Genomic DNA, 22,809 nt, shown 5'->3' with positions numbered 1-22,809 from the left:
TTAGAGGCGGGACTAGGTGGCGAGTAGATTTTTTGGTTCGGCGAGTAGATTTTTGGGTGATTTGTCAAGCACTGTACATGACAACCTGTGGTAAAAAAGAATGGGTGTATTTAGTATGCAAATATGCAAAACGGGAGAGCATGTACATTCACTCCTTCTTTCAAAACTCCCATTTATATTTAAAAAATATATGTTAAAAAGCTTAGGAAAAAATGAATTTTGGACAATGTGCTTCTTGAAGATTTTCATTGTAGACGGTTTCATAAAAGATTGTAAGAATTTTGAGACATTATCTTTTCACCCTAAGCTTGTTGATTCCTTTTGTTTTGTGGTTTATATAAGACATGAGTAGAGCTCAACAAGTGTGGAGAGAAGCTCAGTGATGAGGCTACTTGCTGGGTGCTGTTGTTACTCTATCAACCAGCCCTTGGGGAAGGTCTGAGATAAGAGCCACTTGTTGCCTTCACAAGGCATTGCTTGGTATAAGCAAGTGAGTTCCCATCAAAGATGGGTCAGTTGCAAGCTTAATGCAAGAGACATAGCAAAGAAGCCCAATATACTTCTGATATGGATGCAATGCCCACAGACTTGGAAATGACTCACGGCTGGCATGTTCAAGTTCAATGACTAAGGGGAAGCAAGTGATGGCTTCCTAACCTAATTCAGACTACTCTCCCTCCAATTTTTATTCTTCTTTCATAATACAGTGTTTGTTTTGCCACTTTTCCATAGAAGAATCATATGTTTTCCTGGTTCTTAGAAAACATCTGGGAAACATTAGTTACAAAACACAATCAAATTAATAAAAAATGTAAGTCCTTTAAATTCTCATTTAAAATTCTAGAAAGTTAAACATGTGGAATGTCAATAAAAAAAATAAAAAAATTCCAGTGCTCATTGAAGGATTGAATCTAGACTATTTCATAACAGTTGGGGACAAACAACGAACTTTTACACAATACAGTAAAGAGCCACATATCCCAGCATATGCATGAAAAACACACATTTTTTTACTGTAAGTATGTTATTTAAACGGTATTTCTGCAATTCTCTTGTAGTTATGGTACAAAAATAAGACACATCAGTGTCTGTCCTCCAATTTTTGTAAGGATTCTTCAAATGATACACGTGAAAATAACATTTTGGTTTGATATATTTGAACTTCACAGTAATCTCTCAAGCATTGTCTACACTCCTAATTTATTTTTCATATCCTGATTCTAAGACTGACCATCAAAGATCTACAGTGTATCATTTAAGAACGTTTCAGTCTGTAAACAGAGAACTCTTGCTCAATGTAACATGTGAGTGAATAATTTAAATGTCAATGTTATGTGGAGAACATATTAAGTTTAAGGTGGTGCATATACATGACAACCTGTGTAAAAAGAATGGTGTATTTAGTATGCAAATATGCAAAAACGGGAGAGCATGTACATTCACTCTTCTTTCAAACTCCCATTTATATTTAAAAAAATATATTTAAAAAGCTTTGGAAAGAATGAATTTTGACAATGTGCTTCTTGAAGATTTTCATTGTAGACGTTTCATAAATGATTGTAAGAATTTTGAGACATTATCTTTTCACCCTAAGCTTGTTGATACCTTTGTTTTGTGGTGTTATATAAGACATGAGTACAGTAGAGCTCTACAAGTGTGGAGAGAAGCTCAGTGCTGAGGCTACTTGCTGGGTGCGTTTGTTACTCTATCAACCAGCCTTGGGGAAGGTCTGAGATAAGAGTCACTTGTTGCCTTCACCAGGCATTACTTGGTATAAGCAAGTGAGTTCCCATCAAAGATGGGTCAGTTGCAAACTTATGCAAGAGACATAGCAAAGAAGCCCAATATACGTCTGATATGGATGCAATGCCCAACAGACTTGGAAATGACTCAAGGCTGGCATGTTCAAGGTTCAATGACTAAGGGGAAGCAAGTGATGGCTTCCTAACCTAATTCAGACTACTCTCCCTCCAATTTTTGATTCTTCTTTCCTAATACAGCATTTTGGCAGTTTGTTTTGCACTTTTCCATAGAAGAATCATATGCTTGTCCTGTACTTAGGAAACATTAGTTACAAAACTCAATCAAATTAATGCAAAATGTCAGTCCTTTAAATTCTCATTAAAATTCTAGAAAGTAAACATGTGGAATGTCAATTAAAAAAAATAAAAATTTCCAGTGCTCATGAAAGATTGAATCTAGACTATTTCATAAAATTTGGGGGAAAAAGGAACTTTTATCACGATACAGTAAAGAGCCACATATCCCGCATATGGCATGAAAAACACACATATTTTACTGTAAGTATGTTATTTAATGGGTATATTTTTGCAATTGTCTTGGTTGTTATGGTACAAAAATAAGACACATCAGTGTCTGTCCTCCAATTTATGTAAGGATTCTTCAAATGATACACGTGAAAATAACATTTCAGTTTGACATATTTGAACTTCACAGTAATCTCTCAAGCATTGTCTACACTCCTAATTTATTTATCATATCCTGATTCTAAGACTGACCATCAAAGATCTACAGTGTATCATTTAAGAACGTTTCAGCCTGTAAACAGAGAACTCTTGCTCAATGTAACATGTGAGTGAATAATTTAAATGTCAATGTTATGTGGAGAACATATTAAGTTTAAGGTGGTGCATATACATGACAACCTGTGTTAAATAGAATGGTGTATTTAGTATGCAAATACTGCTGTGGCAGACTTTATTCTAACAAATCACCGGTTTGTCCCTGGCTGGTTCCTGGAATGCGACACTGTTCACCTGGAGCATGCTGCATTCCTTTTGCGTTCCCAGCCACGGTTCATGCCCGGCTGACGCGCGGCTGATGTGTTAATTGATAATGGTTCAGGATTTAATAGGCTGCAATGCTTCGCGTGACAGCCAATGGCATAAATTCATGAATTGTAATGCAGTATATATATATACAGTATATATATATATATATATATATATTTACTGTATAACAACAACCCCTATAACCCCTAACATACAGTACTGTACACATACAGTACTGTATATGCACATCAATGATACTATGGGCCGGCGGGGGCGAGATGTGTTTGCGGCAGAGAGAGATCCGCTGCTCTCTCTGCGCAAACATCGGCACATTAAAAATGATTTAAAATAGATTTTTATTCATAGTGTACATGTGCAGGGGGTCTCCGGAGCTGAACCGCGTTGGTTTCAGGTCCGGGGACCCCCTGCTCCCGAGATACAGCCCCCTTTATGAGGTGCCGGTATCCCTCTGCATTTCAAGGTCCCGATCACGTGACCGCGGCCTGTAAACCAAGCAGAGGGATACGGGCACCCCCTATAGGGGCCTGTATCTCGGGGAGCAGGGGGTCCCCGGACCTAAAACCAAAACATTTCTGCTCCGGAGACCCTCTGCACATGTACAGTATAAATAAAACACATATATAAATAAACACTCGTTCCTTACCTTAGCGGCTATGTGATAGGTAACGAAGCAGCATTTCTGCATTTTAATAATATTGTACAGTGAGCAGGGGGTTCCCTGAGCCAGAAATCAAAACTCAGGGGACCTCCTGCTCCTGCACAATATTATTAAAAATACAGAAATGCTGCTTCATTACCATAGCTGATAGCCGCTAAGGCAATTAAGGGTTAAGGCAGAATAAACAATAAATACATTAAATACATATTTTTAATGTGTGTGTTAAACCTCCCTGCCTTGACTGTAATCTGTGTAAGACCCCCCCCCTATTGTGTGTGTTAAACTTCCCTGCCTTGACACTAATCTATGTAAAAAAAACCTCCCCCTATTGTGTGTGTTAAACCTGCCTGCCTTGACTGTAATCTATGTAAAAAACCCTCCCTCTATTGTGTCTGCTAAGCTTCCCTGCTTTGACTAATCTGTGTAAGCCCCCCTCCCCCACCCCCAGTACCCACAATAAAAACAATACAGTGACCCACAATAAACATCATTCTATTTATTAAATACATTACCCACCCCCTGTGCCCACCCATAAATACATGATTTATTCTTTTACAAACAGGGTTCATAACGCAGCCCCACGCGAGTCCCCGGTGGGCTGGCGGGGCACCTGGACAGACCTACAGGGTACCAGCAGCCCTTTTTAAACAGGTTCTGGAGGCCTGCTGGTGGGTTCCGCCAGCACCATGGCCCCAGGTGGTCTCCTTGGGTCACCGTGGGCCACACATGGCCGTGCACACATGGTACGGTAGCCAATCAGAGCGTGGGAACTCCATCCCTACTCTGATTGGCTCTAGTACCATGTGACAGGTTTTCATTGACGTCACATCCTTTCTCCCCCAAGCCTCTGTCACATGGTATACTAGAGCCAATCAGAGTAGGGATGGAGCTCCCACGCTCTGATTGGCTACCGTACCATGTGTGCACGGCCATGTGTCTTTAAATGACGTCATCTTAAAGGCAATTGAAGCAAAGCCATTCTGATTGGCTGTGCTTTCATTGCCTTTAAGTGACATCATCATTTTTATTTTTATCGGCCAAAACACATGGTTTTCACGGCCCAATCAGGGCAGTGGGAACCATATGACGAAAATGTGACGTCATAGGCCTTTAAAAGCCTATGTCGTCTCATTTTGAAGCCAGACGCCACGGAGGAAGGACCTCCGGAGAAGAAAGAAGACAAGGGCGTGGCCGAAGGCGGGAAGAAGACCCCGCTCGGAAGAAGATAGAAGAAAGAAGAATACAGATGAAGATGGATTACAAATAGAAGACCCGTGGATTGATTTGGATTTTTAGTTTAATGTTTATTTTTTTATGGTTTATTATTTTATGGGTTCCTGTGCCTGGTGGATTGGTTCGTGAGTAAGCTGCGCAACGGGAGTCGGTGGGGCCAAGTAATGGTAAGTGAACTAAAGAAATGTATTTTATTTAACTTGTTAATTTTTTTAAAAGGTTTTTTAACATGTGTATTTTTTTTTGTGGTATATCATTTCTTGCCACTGTATGTATGTATGTATATATGTCTAGAGAGATATATACATACAGGGTAAGAAATGATGTTGTTTTAAAAGCTTGATTTGATGTGTTTTAAATTTATTTGTCTATGCTGCTATGCTTTATTGTGAGTTTAAAGTATTTTAAAATTAGATAGATGTAATCCTTGGTATTGTATTGTGTGTTTGAGGGAGGTCAGGGATAGCCTTGGTTTTAAAGTTTGTATTCTGGTTGGTACTTATATTGTTTCACATGCTAAATTGTTCTGCTCCAGGCGTGAATTAGTTAATTGTTTCATTGTTCGGGATGGACTGTCAATTGTTTAGGGATGTAAATAATGATTGCTAATTGATTTTTGTTTACTTGATTGGTTAAAATAGTTTACTTGTTTGGAAGTGTTTGTATTTTGCTTGCAATGATATTGTTAACATTCATTTGCAGAATATATATGGTGCATAGATTTTATGCATCATTTATACAATGTAAATGCAATGTATTGATTGGAATGTGAGGTGTTTCATTGGCATTTGATGATTTAGATTGTAAGATCAGTTGGGATTATTAAAGGAAATTCATTGTAATGTAGTGTGTCTGTATGGAGAAGTGATATTTGTAGGACAGTATGGTTTTGATAACCCTTCTACATTTATTTGTATATTGGTTCATCATGTGTGTGTATATACTGTATATCTATATATATATATATATCTCTCTCTGTGTAAATATATATATATATATACTGTATATATAGTTGCATGATGAAGCCACTGTACAAATTCATGGGTGAAGGGTGGGTATCGGGCCAGTGTGGCTTAACCCCTTAATTACCTTTGCGGTTATTATCTGATAAGGTGTTTAAGGGATTAATTGATATCTGAATGTAATTGCAATGTATTGGCTCTGTATTGGCTATGTATTTTGTGGGCAAGACAAGGATGTTGCTGGTGACGGACACTTCGTATTGATGAGGTCAGTAGTACTTTATTTATTTTAATATGCTAGTTAATGTTTTTAATAATGGGCAATTAATCTATTATCCATATCTGGATAATAGTTATTTTGCACATTATTGTACTGTAGGTGTTGGGGGGGGGGTGTATGTATTGAATGTATAGGCCAGGTTTATTTTTTTTACATTCAGGGTTTGTTCCGTGGTTCTGCGTGGGACCTCTGGAGACTTCCTGTGGATCTCCTCGGGTATCCCACGGGTATCAGGCTGGTGGTTCCACGGGTGACACATGCGGGGATGAAGCGGTGGCCTCACATCTGTGGGGGCACCGTCGACCCGTAGGTGCGGGGATGAAGATGTGTGGTCCCACTTCTGTGGGGGCACCGCGGACCCGTAGTGAGCATTCGTGAGTTCCCCAGACCCCCGTGGGAATCACCCGAGGCCCCGCAGACACCTGTGGGTCTGACCCGGGGCTCCCAGGCATCCGTGGGCCTACCGTGGGGACCCAATTGTGGCCCACGGTGACCCAAGGAGACCACCTGGGGGCCATGGTGCTGGCGGGACCCACCAGCAGGCCTCCAGAACCTGTTTAAAAAGGGCTGCTGGTACCTTGTAGGTCTGTCCAGGTGCCCCGCCAGCCCACCGGGGACTCGCGTGGGGCTGCGTTATGAACCCTGTATGTAAAAGAATAAATCATGTATTTATGGGTGGGCACAGGGGGTGGGTAATGTATTTAATAAATAGAATGATGTTTATTGTGGGTCACTGTATTGTTTTTATTGTGGGTACTGGGGGTGGGGGGGGGTGTTTCTCCAACGGTATGTGGGTAGGCCTCCCTTGTGGGTACTGGGTGAGGGTGGTTAGGCCTCACGGGGGGGGGTTAGTGTGGGAGGGTATGTAGGCATCCCGAGTGGTGGGTGAGGGTGGGTTAACCCCTTAATGACTGTAGCGGTTAATAACCGCTATGGTGATTAAGGGGTTAGGGGACATTACTTTGTATGTTTTAATTTTTGTCTCTGTTTTGCAGCAGCGGAGGGGCCATGTGCAGGTGGGTAGTGGGTGTGGGTGTGGTTATTTACACGGGATCCCCCTCCCCCTCCCCACATTTACATACAGTACACTGCACTCACAGAAACACAGGCAGGGAGATTTAACCGACACAATAGGGGGAGGGGGGCTTACACAGATTAGTCAAAGCAGGGAAGTTTAGCAGACACAATAGGGGGAGGGTTTTTTACATAGATTAGTCAAGGCAGGGAAGTTTAACAAACACAATAGGGGGAGGGGGTCTTACACAGATTACAGTCAAGGCAGGGAGGTTTAACACACACATTAAAAATATGTATTTAATGTATTTATTGTTTATTCTGCCTTAACCCTTCATTGCCTTAGCGGCTATCAGCTATGGTAATGAAGCAGCATTTCTGTATTTTTAATAATATTGCGCAGGAGCAGGGGGTCCCCTGAGCATTAATTTCTCGCTCAGGGAACCCCCTGCTCACTGTACAATATTATTAAAAATACAGAAATGCTGCTTCATTACCATAGCACATAGCCGCAAAGGTAAAGAACGATTCTTTATTGATGTGTGTGTTTTATTCATACTGTAGATGTGCAGAGGGTCTCCGGAGCAGCAACGTTTTGGTTTTAGGTCCGGGGACCCCCTGCTCCCCGAGATACAGGCCCCTTTAGGGGGTTCCGGTATCCCTCTGCTTGGTTTACAGGCCGCGGTCACGTGATTGGGACCTGTAAATGCAGAGGGATACCGGCACCTCATAAAGGGGGCTGTATTTCGGGGAGCAGGGGGTCCCCGGACCTGAAACCAACGCGGTTCAGCTCCGGAGACCCCTGCACATCTACACTATGAATAAAAATGTATTTTAAATGTATTTATTTATATTCATTTATTTATTTATTTATTTAGATTTATTTATTTATTTTTTGGGCGGCTGCTGTGTGTGAGTTTTTTTTATTGTGGGTAGCGGGGGTGGGTGAAGGGGGTATTAGCCCCAACGGTGGTTGTTTAGGGCTTGCGGGGGGGTAGCGGGAGGGGTTAACCCCTTCATGACCGTAGCGGTATTAACTACTACGGTCGTGAAGGGGTTAAATGCACCCGCAACCCCCCCGCAAGTCCTAAACTCACACCAAGGGCCAAATACCCCCTTCACCCACCCCCGCTACCCACAATAAAGCGGGCACGGTGGGTTAACCCCTTCATTGCCTTAGCGGCTATCAGCTATGGTAATGAAGCAGCATTTCTGTATTTTTAATAATATTGTGCAGGAGCAGGGGGTCCCCTGAGCATTCATTTCTGGCTCAGGGAACCCCCTGCTCACTGTACAATATTTTTAAAATACAGAAATGCTGTTTCGTTACCATAGCACATAGCCGCTAAGGTAAGGAACGAGTGTTTATTTATATATGTGTTTTATTCATACTGTAGATGTGCAGAGGGTCTCCGGAGCAGAAACGTTTTGGTTTTAGGTCCGGGGACCCCCTGCTCCCCGAGATACCGGCCCCTTTAGAGGGTGCCGGTATCCCTCTGCTTGGTTTACAGGCCGCGGTCACGTGATCGGGACCTTGAAATGCAGAGGGATACCGGCACCTCATAAAGGGGGCTGTATCTCGGGAAGCAGGGCGTCCCCGGACCTGAAACCAACGCGGTTCAGCTCCGGAGACCCCCTGCACATGTACACTATGAATAAAAATGTATTTAAAATAATTTTTAATGTGCCGATGTTTGCGCAGAGAGAGCAGCGGATCTCTCTCTGCTGCAAACACATCTCGCCCCCGCCGGCCCATAGTATCATTGATGTGCATATACAGTACTGTATGTGTATAGTACTGTATGTTAGGGGTTATAGGGGACGGCTTCAAAGACAACAGCTCGCAAACGCCCCCATGTGTTTTTCCACGGCATTGCAGTATTGCAGCCAGCCGGAAAAAAATGCTTAAATCACAGCCGGGAAAATAACGCAATACACTCCGGGCGAAAACGATACAAAAGCGAACATCACCGGGATATTCTGAAATTTGCAGAACTAGCCGAGTTAGAATAAAGTTTGTCGCCTCTGTATGCAAAACGGGAGAGCATGTACATTCACTCCTTCTTTCAAAACTCCCATTTATATTTAAAAAATATATGTTAAAAAGCTTAGGAAAAAATGAATTTCGACAATGTGCTTCTTGAAGAATTTCATTGTAGACGTTTCAGAAATGATTGTAAGAATTTTGAGACATTATCTTTTCACCCTAAGCTTGTTGATACCTTTTTGTTTTGTGGTTTATATAAGACATGAGGAGCGCTCAACAAGTGTGGAGAGAAGCTCAGTGCTGAGGCTACTTGCTGGGTGCTGTTGTTACTCTATCAACCAGACTTGGGGAAGGTCTGAGATAAGAGCCACTTGTTGCCTTCACAAGGCATTGCTTGGTATAAGCAAGTGAGTTCCCATCAAAGATGGGTCAGTTGCAAGCTTAATGCAAGAGACATAGCAAAGAAGCCCAATATACTTCTGATATGGATGCAATGCCCAACAGACTTGGAAATGACTCACGGCTGGCATGTTCAAGCTCAATGACTGAGGGGAAGCAAGTGATGGCTTCCTAACCTAATTCGGACTACTCTCCCTCCAATTTTTATTCTTCTTTCATAATACAGCATTTTGGCAGTTTGTTTTGCCACTTTTCCATAGAAGAATCATATGTTTTCCTGTACTTAGGAAACATTAGTTACAAAACTCAATCAAATTATTACAAAATGTCAGTCCTTTTAATTCTCATTAAAATTCTAGAAAGTTAAACATGTGGAATGTCAATTAAAAAAATTAAAATTTCCAGTGCTCATTGAAAGATTGAATCTAGACTATTTCATAAAATTTGGGGGAAAAAAGAGGGGGGGCCGGGACTGGGTGGGTGGGAGGGGGTGGCCAGGGACTGGGTGGGTGGGAGGGGGTGGCCAGGGACTCAGGGGGTGGCCAGGGACTGGGTGGGGGGGGGGGGCAGGGACTGGGTGGGTGGGTGTGAGGGGGTGGCCAGGGACTTGGGAGGGGGTGGCCACATATAAATTGATATTAACCCCTTCATGCCATATAGTCCTGCTCTATATCCCTCCGGCACTAGAGATCAGGAGAGGTTGCACTGCTGATGGCTCATGCATTTCCTTCCGGACCCCCATCTGATTAGTTTAGTTCACTGCCACAGTGAAAGCCCCCTAGAAAACTATCAAAGCCCGATGGCACACACAGCGCACAGGATTATCATTTGGTCTCCCCATTGTGCCACCATTCCTGATGTGCAGTGTTCTACTGTATAGGGCACTGAAGTGGTCAACGCAGTACTCCACACTGATGACTTTTTAAAAACATTATTCCCTATATTATAAAATACTTTAAAGCACTGGTCTGCGCTGATATCTTCCTGCCCTTTCCAACGCTGTTTCTATATTTTAAATCTGCTGCTAGGCTCAGGAGACATAAGTGTTTGACATACTAAGTGTGCTGGAGATTAAAAAAGGGTGACCAGATTTTAATCTAATGTTCCCTGTCCCGACTATCTGTTGCTATGTCCCCGTTTTGCAGAAGCAGAGGGAAAGGCAGGGTCTGCTGCTGCAATTTCTTCTGCAGCAATTAGGTGGCGCTGTGCTGCGCAGCTCATGCAGCAGCACCTCTTCTGCATGGTTGCAGTGTTATAAGGTTAGAGAGAGAGGGTGAGTATGTACAGGGCTAGGTTAGCACCCTACTATGTCCCCCTCCTGCTGGTTTACTAAGTTGGGGGTGCAGAGGGGACACAGGCTCACAGTCTCACTTTTCAACCAGTGCCCCAAAATCCAAACAACACAACGCATCCAAAACAAAAAATAAGTGCTTGTGCACAAGGGGTGCACTGTTACAGTGACCATAACAGTGCACCAAGTGCTCTGTGTTAGTGTGTAAGCACCCCGACCACAAAAACATGGCCGGGTGGATTAAGAAATTCTCATGCCCCCTCAGCCAGAAGGCCAAGGGAGCGACGAAAGTGAGGAAAATCAAAACCGTGAATTAAAATGTGTCCATGCTGGGGAACAGTTCTAAGTGCCAGTGCATCGCGGCGTTCGGGGAATAACCTGAACCCCTTCTGAAGAAGCAACACACAGGCACATACAGACACACACAGAAACATGGAGACACACACAGACACACAGAAACACACACAGACACAGACAGACAAACACACACACACACACACACACACCGACAGACACACAGACAGACAGACACACACACACACAGACAGACACACACAGATACACACACACACACAGACACAGACACACACAGACAAAGACACACACACAAGGAATTCACAGTTACTATAAATATAGAAGTGCAAATAGCTAAAACAGGGTGTGTGCCGCGTTCGTGCGTTCTAAGTCAAACTTCTTTGCGTTTTGGCACTGACATTGTGTTTTGATTAAAACCATCACCATCACAAATACCATTTTCTGTGACGAAACAGTGACAAAAGACAAAGAAGTTTCACTTAACATGTGCGTGCTTGGCACACACACACTTTACAAAGCAGGGGGTCTGCGGAGAGTTCATTTCAGCTCCGGGGACCCCCTGCTTCCCGAGATATTTTCCTCTGTAGGTGTTACCAGTGCTCGATGCCTCTTAGATCTCTGGTGGCACGTGGGCCAATGTGAAGCCGTGGTGCGTGACATTGTGTCTTTGTATCGGCGCCCCGTGCCACGGGAGATTTAAACCCCTGTATTGGTTACCCAGCTGGAATGCGACCGACAGAACCTTCGGAAGATAAGTATCTTGGGAAGCAGGCGGTCCTCGGAGCTGAAATTAATGCTGTTCAGCTCCGGAGACCCCCCGTTTTATACACATTGAAGTCACCGTAACAAAAATATTTACCTTTTCAGTCACTTTAAATAAACACAAAGGTTGTATGTCCTAGTTTGTGGAAATAAACTTAAGTGAAATTATGAATTCTATGTTAAAAGACACTGTGAATGCTTATTTGCATGTTATTACCCAGAATCCCCAGCGGTGGAAGCCTTGAATGCTGAGAGATTATAAGGGAAAGACAGGTTTGTAGACCTGTCTGAGACATGTGAATGCGCTCACTAGTGATATTTTTTATTTACTGTACACTGTGTGGTGGAGGGGTTTTTGTCACTTTTTGCTCACCCTAACTTGTTTTGTTTCTGGGTGTAGTCACTAATGTGCAAAAACGTATTACAAGTGCCTACCTTGCCTCTGGTGCGGAGGAACTGCTCTGCTGCCAGCTGGTCTGCGGACCTTGCGTTGGGAAAGCTGTGAGGGCGTGCATGTGCAGTCTCGGCAAAAGCGGCAGCAATCTTGGAAGTTGCAGAGCCACAACTCTCAGAAACCTTGGGACTAAGTTGTGGTGGCCATCTTGAATGGCTCTGCCGGTATTGTACTAGAGACTACAAGTCCCAGAATTCCTGGGAAATGGACCGGGGGCTTTGAGGAGCTTGCGCCGGAAAGGACAGCGCTCAAGGGGAGGAGGATATCCTCTGGGACAAGGAGCCAGCATGCTCAGTGCTGAGGTGGCACGACAGAGGTAGTGTCCAGGGAGCAGTGCTTTCTGGACTAGGCCCAGACCTTGCCCCTAAGACCCCAGGCAGGCCCTGAGAAACTTGAGCTGAGTGTTGCTGGTAAGGCCCCAGAAAGGGACTCTTCCACCTTACAATTATTGCTGAGCCAGTGGGCGGACGGCCACATGCCAATGTGCGGCCTGGGACAAGGCTGCAGTATTCTGGGACATTGTGTGAGACCCTCCGGCTGGAGCTCACGCCACGAGGAGGATCTGGACCCTTAGGAGAGAGGGGAATTGTTGTCAGAGGCCCCGCTGCATGGGACCCGCTCCAACACATCTCTGCAAGCTGCACCTGAGTACTGGAGTACCCAGGCAGGTACCCAACGTGCACCAACATTCACAGGGGGTACAGCTACCTCACATTTGGGTGGGATAACTGGGAAGGACACCAGGCGTTATTGGTGCCACGGCACCCTCAGTACTTTGGGGAACCAGTCAGTGTTTGGGGTCACCACACTATACTGTTACCTAGTAGAGTGTGGTATATGTATTGCGTATTGTGTACAGTAAAGATCAGTTATATACATTGTGTGGTGTTATTGCATACTACTGTTGTATTGGTTCCTGTGAGGGGTTATCCCACGAATGCTGGGATCCCTCATAGGTGGAGGCGCTGCACTAAGAGAGAGCTCACCCCAGGCTCCCAGAAGTGGAGGCTCAGCCCTCCTGTGAGCGTACAAGTATTAGCAGCACGCGTAGTCGCCCACGGTTTCCCACAGGCATAAGGAAAGGGGGCTACACAAGTGTGTTTCACCTCACACAAACCATATGCGTTTCTCAGCTTTTTGGCTAAGATCAATAGTGGATGGACCCGCCTACTTTCGATGGCCATGGCTGGGAAGGCGCACACAAAGAAGCTCAAGCTTTTTCAGTCTGACACACCACGGGTCTTATAAGCCTGATTGAAGTCCAGGCTGCTACACCTTGGGGTTGTGATGTGGAAACAGACACATCACAAGAGCACCTGGTACCTGCACGGATTAATTTGGCAATACTTTTACGTTTCCTGCACTAGCAACTCCTCTAGCCTTTTGGCTGGGAAGAAGCTGAATATTTTTGTGCCTGGCCTTTTGGCCGGGGTGCTCACGCACAGACACGCTGCACTTGGTGTCCTGCTATGGTCGCTGTAGCAATGCACCCACTTTACACTTAGCACTTACTTTGTGTTTGTGTGTGTGGAGGAGATGCAGTTATGCACGGCTCATCACCGTCTCTCTTCAAAGAGAAAATGACCTGGGTGAGTAGGCTCCGGCCGAAAACCAAAGTCTTGGACTTTCTTGCGGGCCTTCTGACTGAAGAAAGGAAAAGGAGGATGTCCAGAACCCTGATGGAGGACGGCGTCGAAGAGCCATAGGAGCTTCCTGGCCATCAGGCTGAAGAACCTTGGGAGGAGTAACAGCACTTTGGGAGGACCGTCTCAAGCAAGAGCACCCAAGCCGCTGAAGCAGCTTGAGTTCAAGGGGGAGGGAATAATAAAAAAATATGTGTAAACAAGTGTAGTGTCTGTCCTACCTGTGGAAGGAGTAGGATGGGCATTTGCGCACACTTGGTTCTCTGGCCTGTTTGAGAGGTGGGACTGAGAGCCTGAGATTTTATGTGTTCCGTGCACTCTCAGCTGGCAAAGCAGGGGGTTGTAGTAGGGTGTCGACTGTGAAGAGTGCACATGAGGGGGGCAGGTTATTCCCCAACGCTGTGATGCACTGGCACTTCAAACCGTTTCCCAGCATGGACACTGGTTTTAATTTCCCTCACTTTCGTCGCTAAGTGGGCATTTTGTGACCCAGCCAGCGACGTGTTTGTGTTCGAGGTGCTTATGCATTAACACAGAGCACTTTGTGCACTGTTATGGTTGCTGTAACAGTGCACCCCTTTTGCACAAAGTACTTATTTTTGGTTTTAATTGGGTTGTGTTGTTTGGAATTTGCTGCACGTGGTGTAGTTGCTGCCCCTCCCTGAGAGAAAATTACCCTGGGTGATTAGGCTCCGTCCGAAAAGCCAAAGTCTTGGACTCTCTTGCTTTGTTGACTGAAGAGAAGAAGAGAAGAGGATGTTCTGATGCTTCACAGATGAAGGCGTCGAGGACCCCTCCTTGGCCTTATGGCTGAAGAGAATCGGGCATGTAACAGGACTTGCTGGACTCCAGAAAGGTGGTTGGTAGGAGCACCCAAGTCAGTATGGTGGATTGAGCACAGGGCAAACTTGGGCTCTGAAAAAAAAAAGTATAGTGGTTAAAGTTTGTTTAAGTGAAAATTGTATATATTTAAGAAAATGTACAACAAACTAAGAAAATAATACAAATAATAAAGATATTACTAGATACTGTTTGCAGCTCAAACCTTTAATACAATTGTTCCACCAATCCTTCTCCTGTTCTTTGTTCGGCCAAAATAGGGAAGAGCAACGTGGTAACCGGAAAGTACAAGAAAATAGACAGAATGTAGTGCAATATGCTCTCAAAATGTTGGACTTCTGGGAATCTTGGTGGTTTGGCGTGGTACTCACATATTTACCAATTTCAAAGGCAAATCCAATATACTGCGGCAAATCAAATCAAAGATTTGACACGCTATTTTGGATTTGCCGCGGAATCTAATTCAATTTATTAAAAACACAATTAATACAAATGAGAGATGCACACCCACAAAACTGCGGTTTAAAAAACGCATGAGGACCGCAAGCCGGGTCAGAAGCGGAAAAAGCTGCCGCGTTCTCCTCGCCGGCCTCCTGCTCCGGGCTCCCACGCTGTAGGCGGTGACGTCACTTCCGGGTTGTGACGACACTGAACGGCCAGCGCAGGGGCACACAGGGATTTCCTCCCATACTGGAACAGCCAGAACAAGTCCCCAGGAGCAAACACAGGCAGCCCTACTTGTTTCACTCAGGCGAGCTTCATCAATACGCCCGCTTTTATCTGCAATACTGGGAGTGAGATTTATCAACAGAAAAAAGCCAGATCACAGGATCTCCCAAAGATCTCTATTATGTTGCACTCTAGAGCTGCTAATATGTTATATAGTGAGATTAATCCACCTGCTCCACTCACCATCCCAAATATTTTTGGCTGTATTGCACTAATTTAGTTTTTCCATTTATTTCATGTTACAGCTGAGGATGTGGTTTGGGCTCTGACGTCTGTTGGCATTTCTCTGTGGGGGATTTGAGGTAATCCCCTTCGAATGAGCAGCAGCAGTTCCTCAAAAGTGATGTATTTTATATTTTAACACTGCCACTCTGTTTTGAGATCCATATTGATTTATAGCACTGTGTTTATTCTCTTTTTTAGGGTTGTTTTTTTTTTGCCCCATATCTTATATACTGAAGTGTTTTATTTGCGCTTGAATTTCCCTTTTCAATCACTTGTTTGGTGTCTGGTTATACCCATTACCTGCTGCACATTGCATACTCTGTAAACAAACTCACATGGAGAAAACCCAAAATGTCAAAACAGCTGCACTTCTTGGAGGTGGAGTATGCTTATGTAACACCCATATCTACCCCCTTATCCCCCCTTCCTACCTAAGGGAGCTCTGGTATTTCTAGGTAAAGTCCTTGTGTTACCGGGGTGATGGTGCTCACCTGTAGGTTTACAGAAGGCTGAGTCTCTGCTGGTGGTGTTTGGGAGTATGAACAGGTCAGGCTTTTGGGTGTTCTTCTCCTGGTGCAGCGCCTGCAGTGTCACGGGAGACCAGGTGTATTAACACCTTTTTATACCGGGATCATTGATTGAGCAAAGCAAGGAGGTAAAATAAATTGCCATTTTGTTCAGGAAAAGACATACACACAATGTAACACAATTTACAGGGTTAACACACTTACTGGGAACGGGGCTAACAAATAAATCTATCCTCTAAACTAAATTCACAAATATGACCTCTGTAGGAGCCCTTTCCAATGACGGGTAGGTACTCACGAAAGTCCTGGAAATGATTTCGGCATGCAATACCAGACGCGACCACTACGTTCTTCAGAAGTGGGACTTAGAAGAATTCTTGAGTCAAAATCTTTGAAGCCGGCTCGCGTCTATTCAGTACAGAGCATCTTTGAATTTGCCGCTGTTGGTTTGGTGCTTGGAATCTGCCTTCTCATTGGCTGCAAGGTTTCTTATGGGTTTTTGGGTCCCATTCACAAACCTCTACAGCCTATCAGAGCGTGGGAATTCCTCTGCCAGCCAATCACAGATTTGCCGGTATTGTAAAGCAGGGCGGGCACCTTTTCTCAGTCTGTCAAGGGGCATGCGCCAACCTGGCACCTCTGCCTCTTTGCTTACTGAGCCCACCCACTTGTCCAGGTTCCACAAATGGCAAATGGTGGCTGGATAGCTCTGCTATCCCAGGCAGGGCCGCGGGGGACAAAAGGCACTGGCGTCCCAGACTCCGTGGGTGAGGGGGCCTGCACGGCCGGGCACCAGTTATTAAAAAAAAAAAAACCGCTGCACCCGGCACCGGGTCTCCCAGTTGGCAGTGCCGGAAGTAGGTTGGCTTATGCTTCCAACGCGCGGTCGTGAGAGGGAGGCCCGGCGCACGCGGTAGCAGCATTGGGAGACTGGTGTCTCAGCGGGGCCGGCGGCAACTGGTGTGACCAGCCGCCGGGCCCCTTGCAGCACTGCCACCCCTTCCCCGCAGGATGGGCTTTCCAGCCACCCCTCGCAGCCGCGGGATACCCCTGTACTGCCCCACCCGCAGCATCGCCCCCAGCAGCATCGCGCCCCCTCCCCAGCAGCACTGCCACCACCACCGGCACGCCACGCACCTCCCCCCCTGCAGCCACCGGCCTGACCGGCTGAGATCATCCCAAAGGTAAGTTGGATTTTTATATATATGTATTGGGGGTGTTGGGGTATTTTTACATGGATTAGGGGGCTTGGGGTATTTTTTACATGGATTGGGGGGCTTGGGGTATTTTTTACATGGATTGGGGGGCTTGGGGTATTTTTTACATGGATTGGGGGGCTTGGGGTATTTTTTACATGGATTGGGGGGCTTGGGGTATTTTTTACATGGATTGGGGGGCTTGGGGTATTTCTTACATGGATTGGAGGGCTTGGGGTATTTTTTATATGGATTGGGGGGCTTGGGGTATTTTTTATATGGGTTGGATATATTTATATATATAGGGGCTATATATATGTAACCATGCTGTAAAATGGCTGCAGTCATCTCTCCTGCTGACAGTAAGGCCTGGTAAGTTATGGGCATGCCAGCAGTAATTATGGAGGTTTGCCCTCACACCCTGGTGAAGTGCCCTATGTATGGATGGGAGTGGTCACATGCTCTGAATCCATGGTTAGTGATGTCAGAGTTGTGCCAGCCCCCAGAGGATACATAAGGCACAGCACGGTGCAAAAAGTTAGTTCCTCAGGTTGCCGAGTTATAGAGGAGTAAGCTGTTGGAAGGATAGTGTATGGAACTGTGACCAGGGACCTGGTCACAGTAAAGATATCCCTACGGGGATAGGGAACCCACCTATTAAGGGAAGATATACCTTTTAAAGGGAAGTACGGTGAACAATGGAAGGCTAAGGATATTCATTGTGACGGGCAGCTGGCTCACCGTATTCAATAAAGATGTTCCTGATTAAAGACACTCTCGTGTGTAAGAGTGGAATCATTGCACAGAGAGGAGCACCACAGAGGAGTTCCTCACCGGGACCATCCACAAGCTCAAGCTGGGATCCTGATGAGGTGGTGGCGCTGCACTGGATATAGGTAGGACTAGGATAGGTATACACTACCTCAGCTGCCTGTCTGGGTTGGCAATCCCCACACAACATCATGCGGGAGACTCAGGAGTCCTGTTGCCAACAGGTGCACCACCAGACATCACACTGTAATGGGGACTGGTTAGACCACAGGGGCCAATGTGAGATTGGGTGGGTCAGGCTAGGCCAGAAAACCCGTTACATTTGGAGGCGCTGCTGAGAGACCTGTCAACAGGACAGGCTTTTGCTAGGTCACTTGGAAACAGGGAGAGTGTCTGCTGCCACTTTGTGCTGCGTTGGGACGGACCTAGGGGTAGTCAGGGGGCTGATGGAGTTTGTCAGTTCGCAGGGACGACCTAGGGGCCTGAAAGGAGTTGGGGGTTTGGAGACAGGCTATAGCTGTCCTAGTCACCTTGAGGCAGTGCTAGTTGGTAGGATGCCTAAAGGGATAGCCTGTTAACGTGGTCAGGAATTCTGGAGAGGGTCTGCGCTAGGCTAGCCAACAGTAGGTAGACGCCCAAGTACTGCATGGAAGAGCCAGAGTACTCTAGCCCATTCCAGACCACTTACCGAAGGGAGCACAGACTGGGAGGAAGGAGATACAGCAGACACAGAGAGAGTGAGCCTAGCCTGAGGTAGTGCAACACGAGTCCAGCCTACATTAGGTACACAAGGTGGTGCATCAGAGAAATCTTTATTGTGCCGGTGTGGTAGCTGCCCCGCAGAGAGGAGCTCCATGTACAATAATCACGAAAATAATACATCTATGGCGACCGCAAGAATGGAGAATCCGCGCGGTGCGGAGTGTTCAAAATGGCGGACGGAGGCAGATGGAGGGAGCGCATGTGATGTGGGAGAGCAAGCTACAGAAATGACTTTCACGAGCCTGCTGTGGAGTGGTGCGAAAGCTGTGGCCGCGCCGTTTTGGTCCTGCTAGGACCTAGGGGTATGGCCCTTGAGGACAATGAGGAGGACATTGCAGTGACTTGTGGAGAATATTATGAGAGTGACTGTCAGTCGGCATACAAACAGATGAACGCTACCTCAATCATTGAAAAGACTGACAGTGCAACGCAAGATGGCGGCTTCCGCTTCCCTGGGAGACCGCGTGGGTTTGCTGAAGAGAATTCTGCAATTGCAAAACTTGCAGAAAGTTGGCCAGGGGTGGCGGCAACAGGAACACCCCGCCCTGATGGGGGGTATGACGCGAAAGCTGCGGCCACGCCCTCATGGACAGTGACTCACTCAGCCCCAGTGCTGAGCCAACCGATTAGCCTGTGGGACCCTCCCCTGATTTCAACCAGGGGGAGTGGTTTCCAACTATGCCCCGTGAGTATGAATACAGCGGAGCAAGGAGCTGGTGAACCGGCGGTGATGTTACCAAAAGTAGTTCCTGCGGTTGGTGCAGTAAGTAGAAAGGAAGGATACTTTGCAAGCAAGGCAGCTGCAAGAAAACGGCTGGAATTGGCGCCAAAAAGGAAGAATCCCACCCTGTTGGGGCTAAGGGCGCGAAAGCTGTGGCCGCGCCCTCTAGGACTGAAAGAGGTGCGGCCTCAATTAAAGGACATCCTATCCCGTTGTGGGACCCGCCCATAATTGCTACTATTGGGGGCGGGTTCCAACTATGTCAGATGAGGGTGGAGCTGGACCAAGGAGTGGTTGCCAACTCAGCCCATGCTGATCAGTCACAAGGAGCCAGTTTAGCGAGCAGACCGTTGCAGCGGGTGACTCCCACAAAAAGAATGGATCAACCCCAAGAGGTGATGGGCATGATGACCACCCAGCCATACTCGATTCCAGGAGGCGTGCTGGTAATTCGGGTGGCTGGGACTGAGACTGTGGTAGGCCTCTGTCTTCAATGCAGAATACCAGGCGGCACTGTGAATACAGTGGGGCACTGTCCACAGTGTGGTACGCAGTATCTATGGCCTATGCCCACATTTGTGCCGATTCAAGCTATGGAAGCTGCGGTGAAGACGGCTGTGCCGACCGCCGAACTTCCCGGTGCTCTATTGCGGGAGGGCCCGGATCCCGGAGAATGGGGATCGGGACGTGTTGTTCTGTCTGCGGACAAGCAGGAGACATCGGTCGGTCAGTGTATCGACCGGGAGACCAAACGGCGATCACCACGATTGGTGACCCCGACAAAGTGATGGCGGATCCCTTCGGTGAGGATCCAGGAGAGCGGTATGGGGCTGTGATCCGGCCCGTGGCAATACCCTGTGGAGGGAACGGAAGGAAGACGCCACTTACCGAGACCAGCGGTGAGAGAAGTCGGATGTCGCCCATAGAGCGAAAGGTGGAGAGGCGGAGCCCTTCCCACTCGGGGACCGGCGGGTCCAGCGGCGACGGGCGGTCCACGCGCAACCAGCGGAGTGGTAAGGCAAGTCCAATTGCTTACCTAGCTCCAATAAAGGCTGCTATTGCGGAGGAAGGGCCATGCCAGGCGGCGCACGTGCAGGCGGCGGAACTTCCGGACGTCATCGTGGAGGAAGAGATCCCGCATGGGGATCCATCACAAGATGGCGGCGTATCCGGTTCTGGCGCTGATGACACTTCCGGTGGGGATAGCGGAGCGCCCAGAAGAAGACCCTCTACGCTTCGGCGATCGGGTGGCGGTGCCCGATCACCTGTGAAGGTCAAGAGCTGGCAGGCGGCGAGGAAAGCGGAGAAGGGTGAGACTTCCCCAGCGGAGCGGCCACACAGTGGTTCAGGACTATCCGAGGGTAGAGAGCGGGTCGGAACCCCGTGTATACCCGTTGCCCGTCCCTATGCCCAACCCCATGCCCTAGCTAATGCCCCTGTCCCAGTCACCTTTTCCTGTGGGTCCGCGTCCAGTTTGGGGGTGTCGGAAGGGTCCCAGGGAATTGGTGAGGAACGGACTGGGGAGAGACTGGGCAGCTATGCATCTGATGGCGGGTCAAGGGGTGGAGGACAATTGGGGAAGGTATCGGAATCCAGGTGGGTGCCTAAAGTGGCCATAGTTCAGCTGAAGGAGAGCTCCAAACGGGAGAGGTGGTCAAATCCTCCCCATTCTATAGTAACCTCGGGGGTATCTTCATGGGGGGATACTGAGGAAGGGGATTCGCTAGAGTGGGGACCCGAAGGACTTCAGGAGAACCGATGGTGGGCCCCCTTATTTGAGGGATATGTAGGGTGGATGGACCGCACGCGGTTCCTGCTGCAAAGAGAGGACGTGGTGGACTATTGGTGGGCAGTAGGGGAGTTTACACCTGCTCAGAAGAAAGAGGAGATGCAGGAAAGGTGGAGACTAATCTGCCAGAATGAGATAGAACCTATGGGACCAGAGATATTGTCTGACCCTGTGGACCCAGACGAACCCCTATCATGGGTGCTGCCAGGAAGTGCAGGGAACGCCGAGTTGACCCGGATCAGCCGTGCCGAGAGGTCTATTGCAGCCAAGTACAAACTGTCTCACGGCCTAGAATACCCATACGTCCCTGAACCTATTATGGAGGAAATTAAGGAGAATAGGGATAGGTGGTTAAGGGAGACCATTGAAGAATACATGGTCAACAAAGGGGGTGATATTACAGGTAGCCGGGCGGAAGAAAGAATAGACCACCTAATGAGAGTATGGAGCATTGGGCGGAATGTGTACAAACACAAAGTAGTATACCGGCCTGAGAGGGGGTTGCCGCGTAACTACAGTATAACTGTCCTGGATATGGGGGGTCGGGAGGTTAAGAATCCTGACCCTAGGCACTACTATTAGGAAGTACAGGGTAGTTATTGCGTGAGTTCGTGGCTGCTGGTCGGGGCGCGCTTAGCGCAAGATGTTATCATGCAACTGTAATGTTTGAATAATTATGTGTGTGTGTTTTTCATTTTACAGTGCTTCCTGAAGAAAGGTACTTCAAATTTAGGTCCCAGCCGGGGTCGGTGGTATTCACCAGGGGGAGAATGTAACCATGCTGTAAAATAGCTGCAGTTATCTCTCCTGCTGACAGTAAGGCCTGGTAAGTTATGGGCATGCCAGCTGTAATTATGGAGGTTTGCCCTCACACCCTGGTGAAGTGCCCTATGTATGGATGGGAGTGGTCACATGCTCTGAATCCATGGTTAGTGATGTCAGAGTTGTGCCAGCCCCCAGAGGATACATAAGGCACAGCACGGTGCAAAAAGTTAGTTCCTCAGGTTGCCGAGTTATAGAGGAGTAAGCTGTTGGAAGGACAGTGTATGGAACTGTGACCAGGGACCTGGTCACAGTAAAGATATCCCTACGGGGATAGGGAACCCACCTATTAAGGGAAGATATACCTTTTAAAGGGAAGTACGGTGAACAATGGAAGGCTAAGGATATTCATTGTGACGGGCAGCTGGCCCACCGTATTCAATAAAGATGTTCCTGATTAAAGACACTCTCGTGTGTAAGTGTGGAATCATTGCACAGAGAGGAGCACCACAGAGGAGTTCCTCACCGGGACCATCCACAAGCTCAAGCTGGGATCCTGATGAGGTGGAGGCGCTGCACTGGATATAGGTAGGACTCAGCACACTACCTCAGCTGCCTGTCTGGGTTGGCAATCCCCACACAACATCATGCGGGAGACTCAGGAGTCCTGTTGCCA

This window comes from Ascaphus truei, chromosome 1 (genome assembly GCF_040206685.1).
Source record: "Ascaphus truei isolate aAscTru1 chromosome 1, aAscTru1.hap1, whole genome shotgun sequence".
In the NCBI taxonomy this organism is placed as follows: Eukaryota; Metazoa; Chordata; class Amphibia; order Anura; family Ascaphidae; genus Ascaphus; species Ascaphus truei.
Note: the sequence above shows the minus strand (reverse complement) of the source record.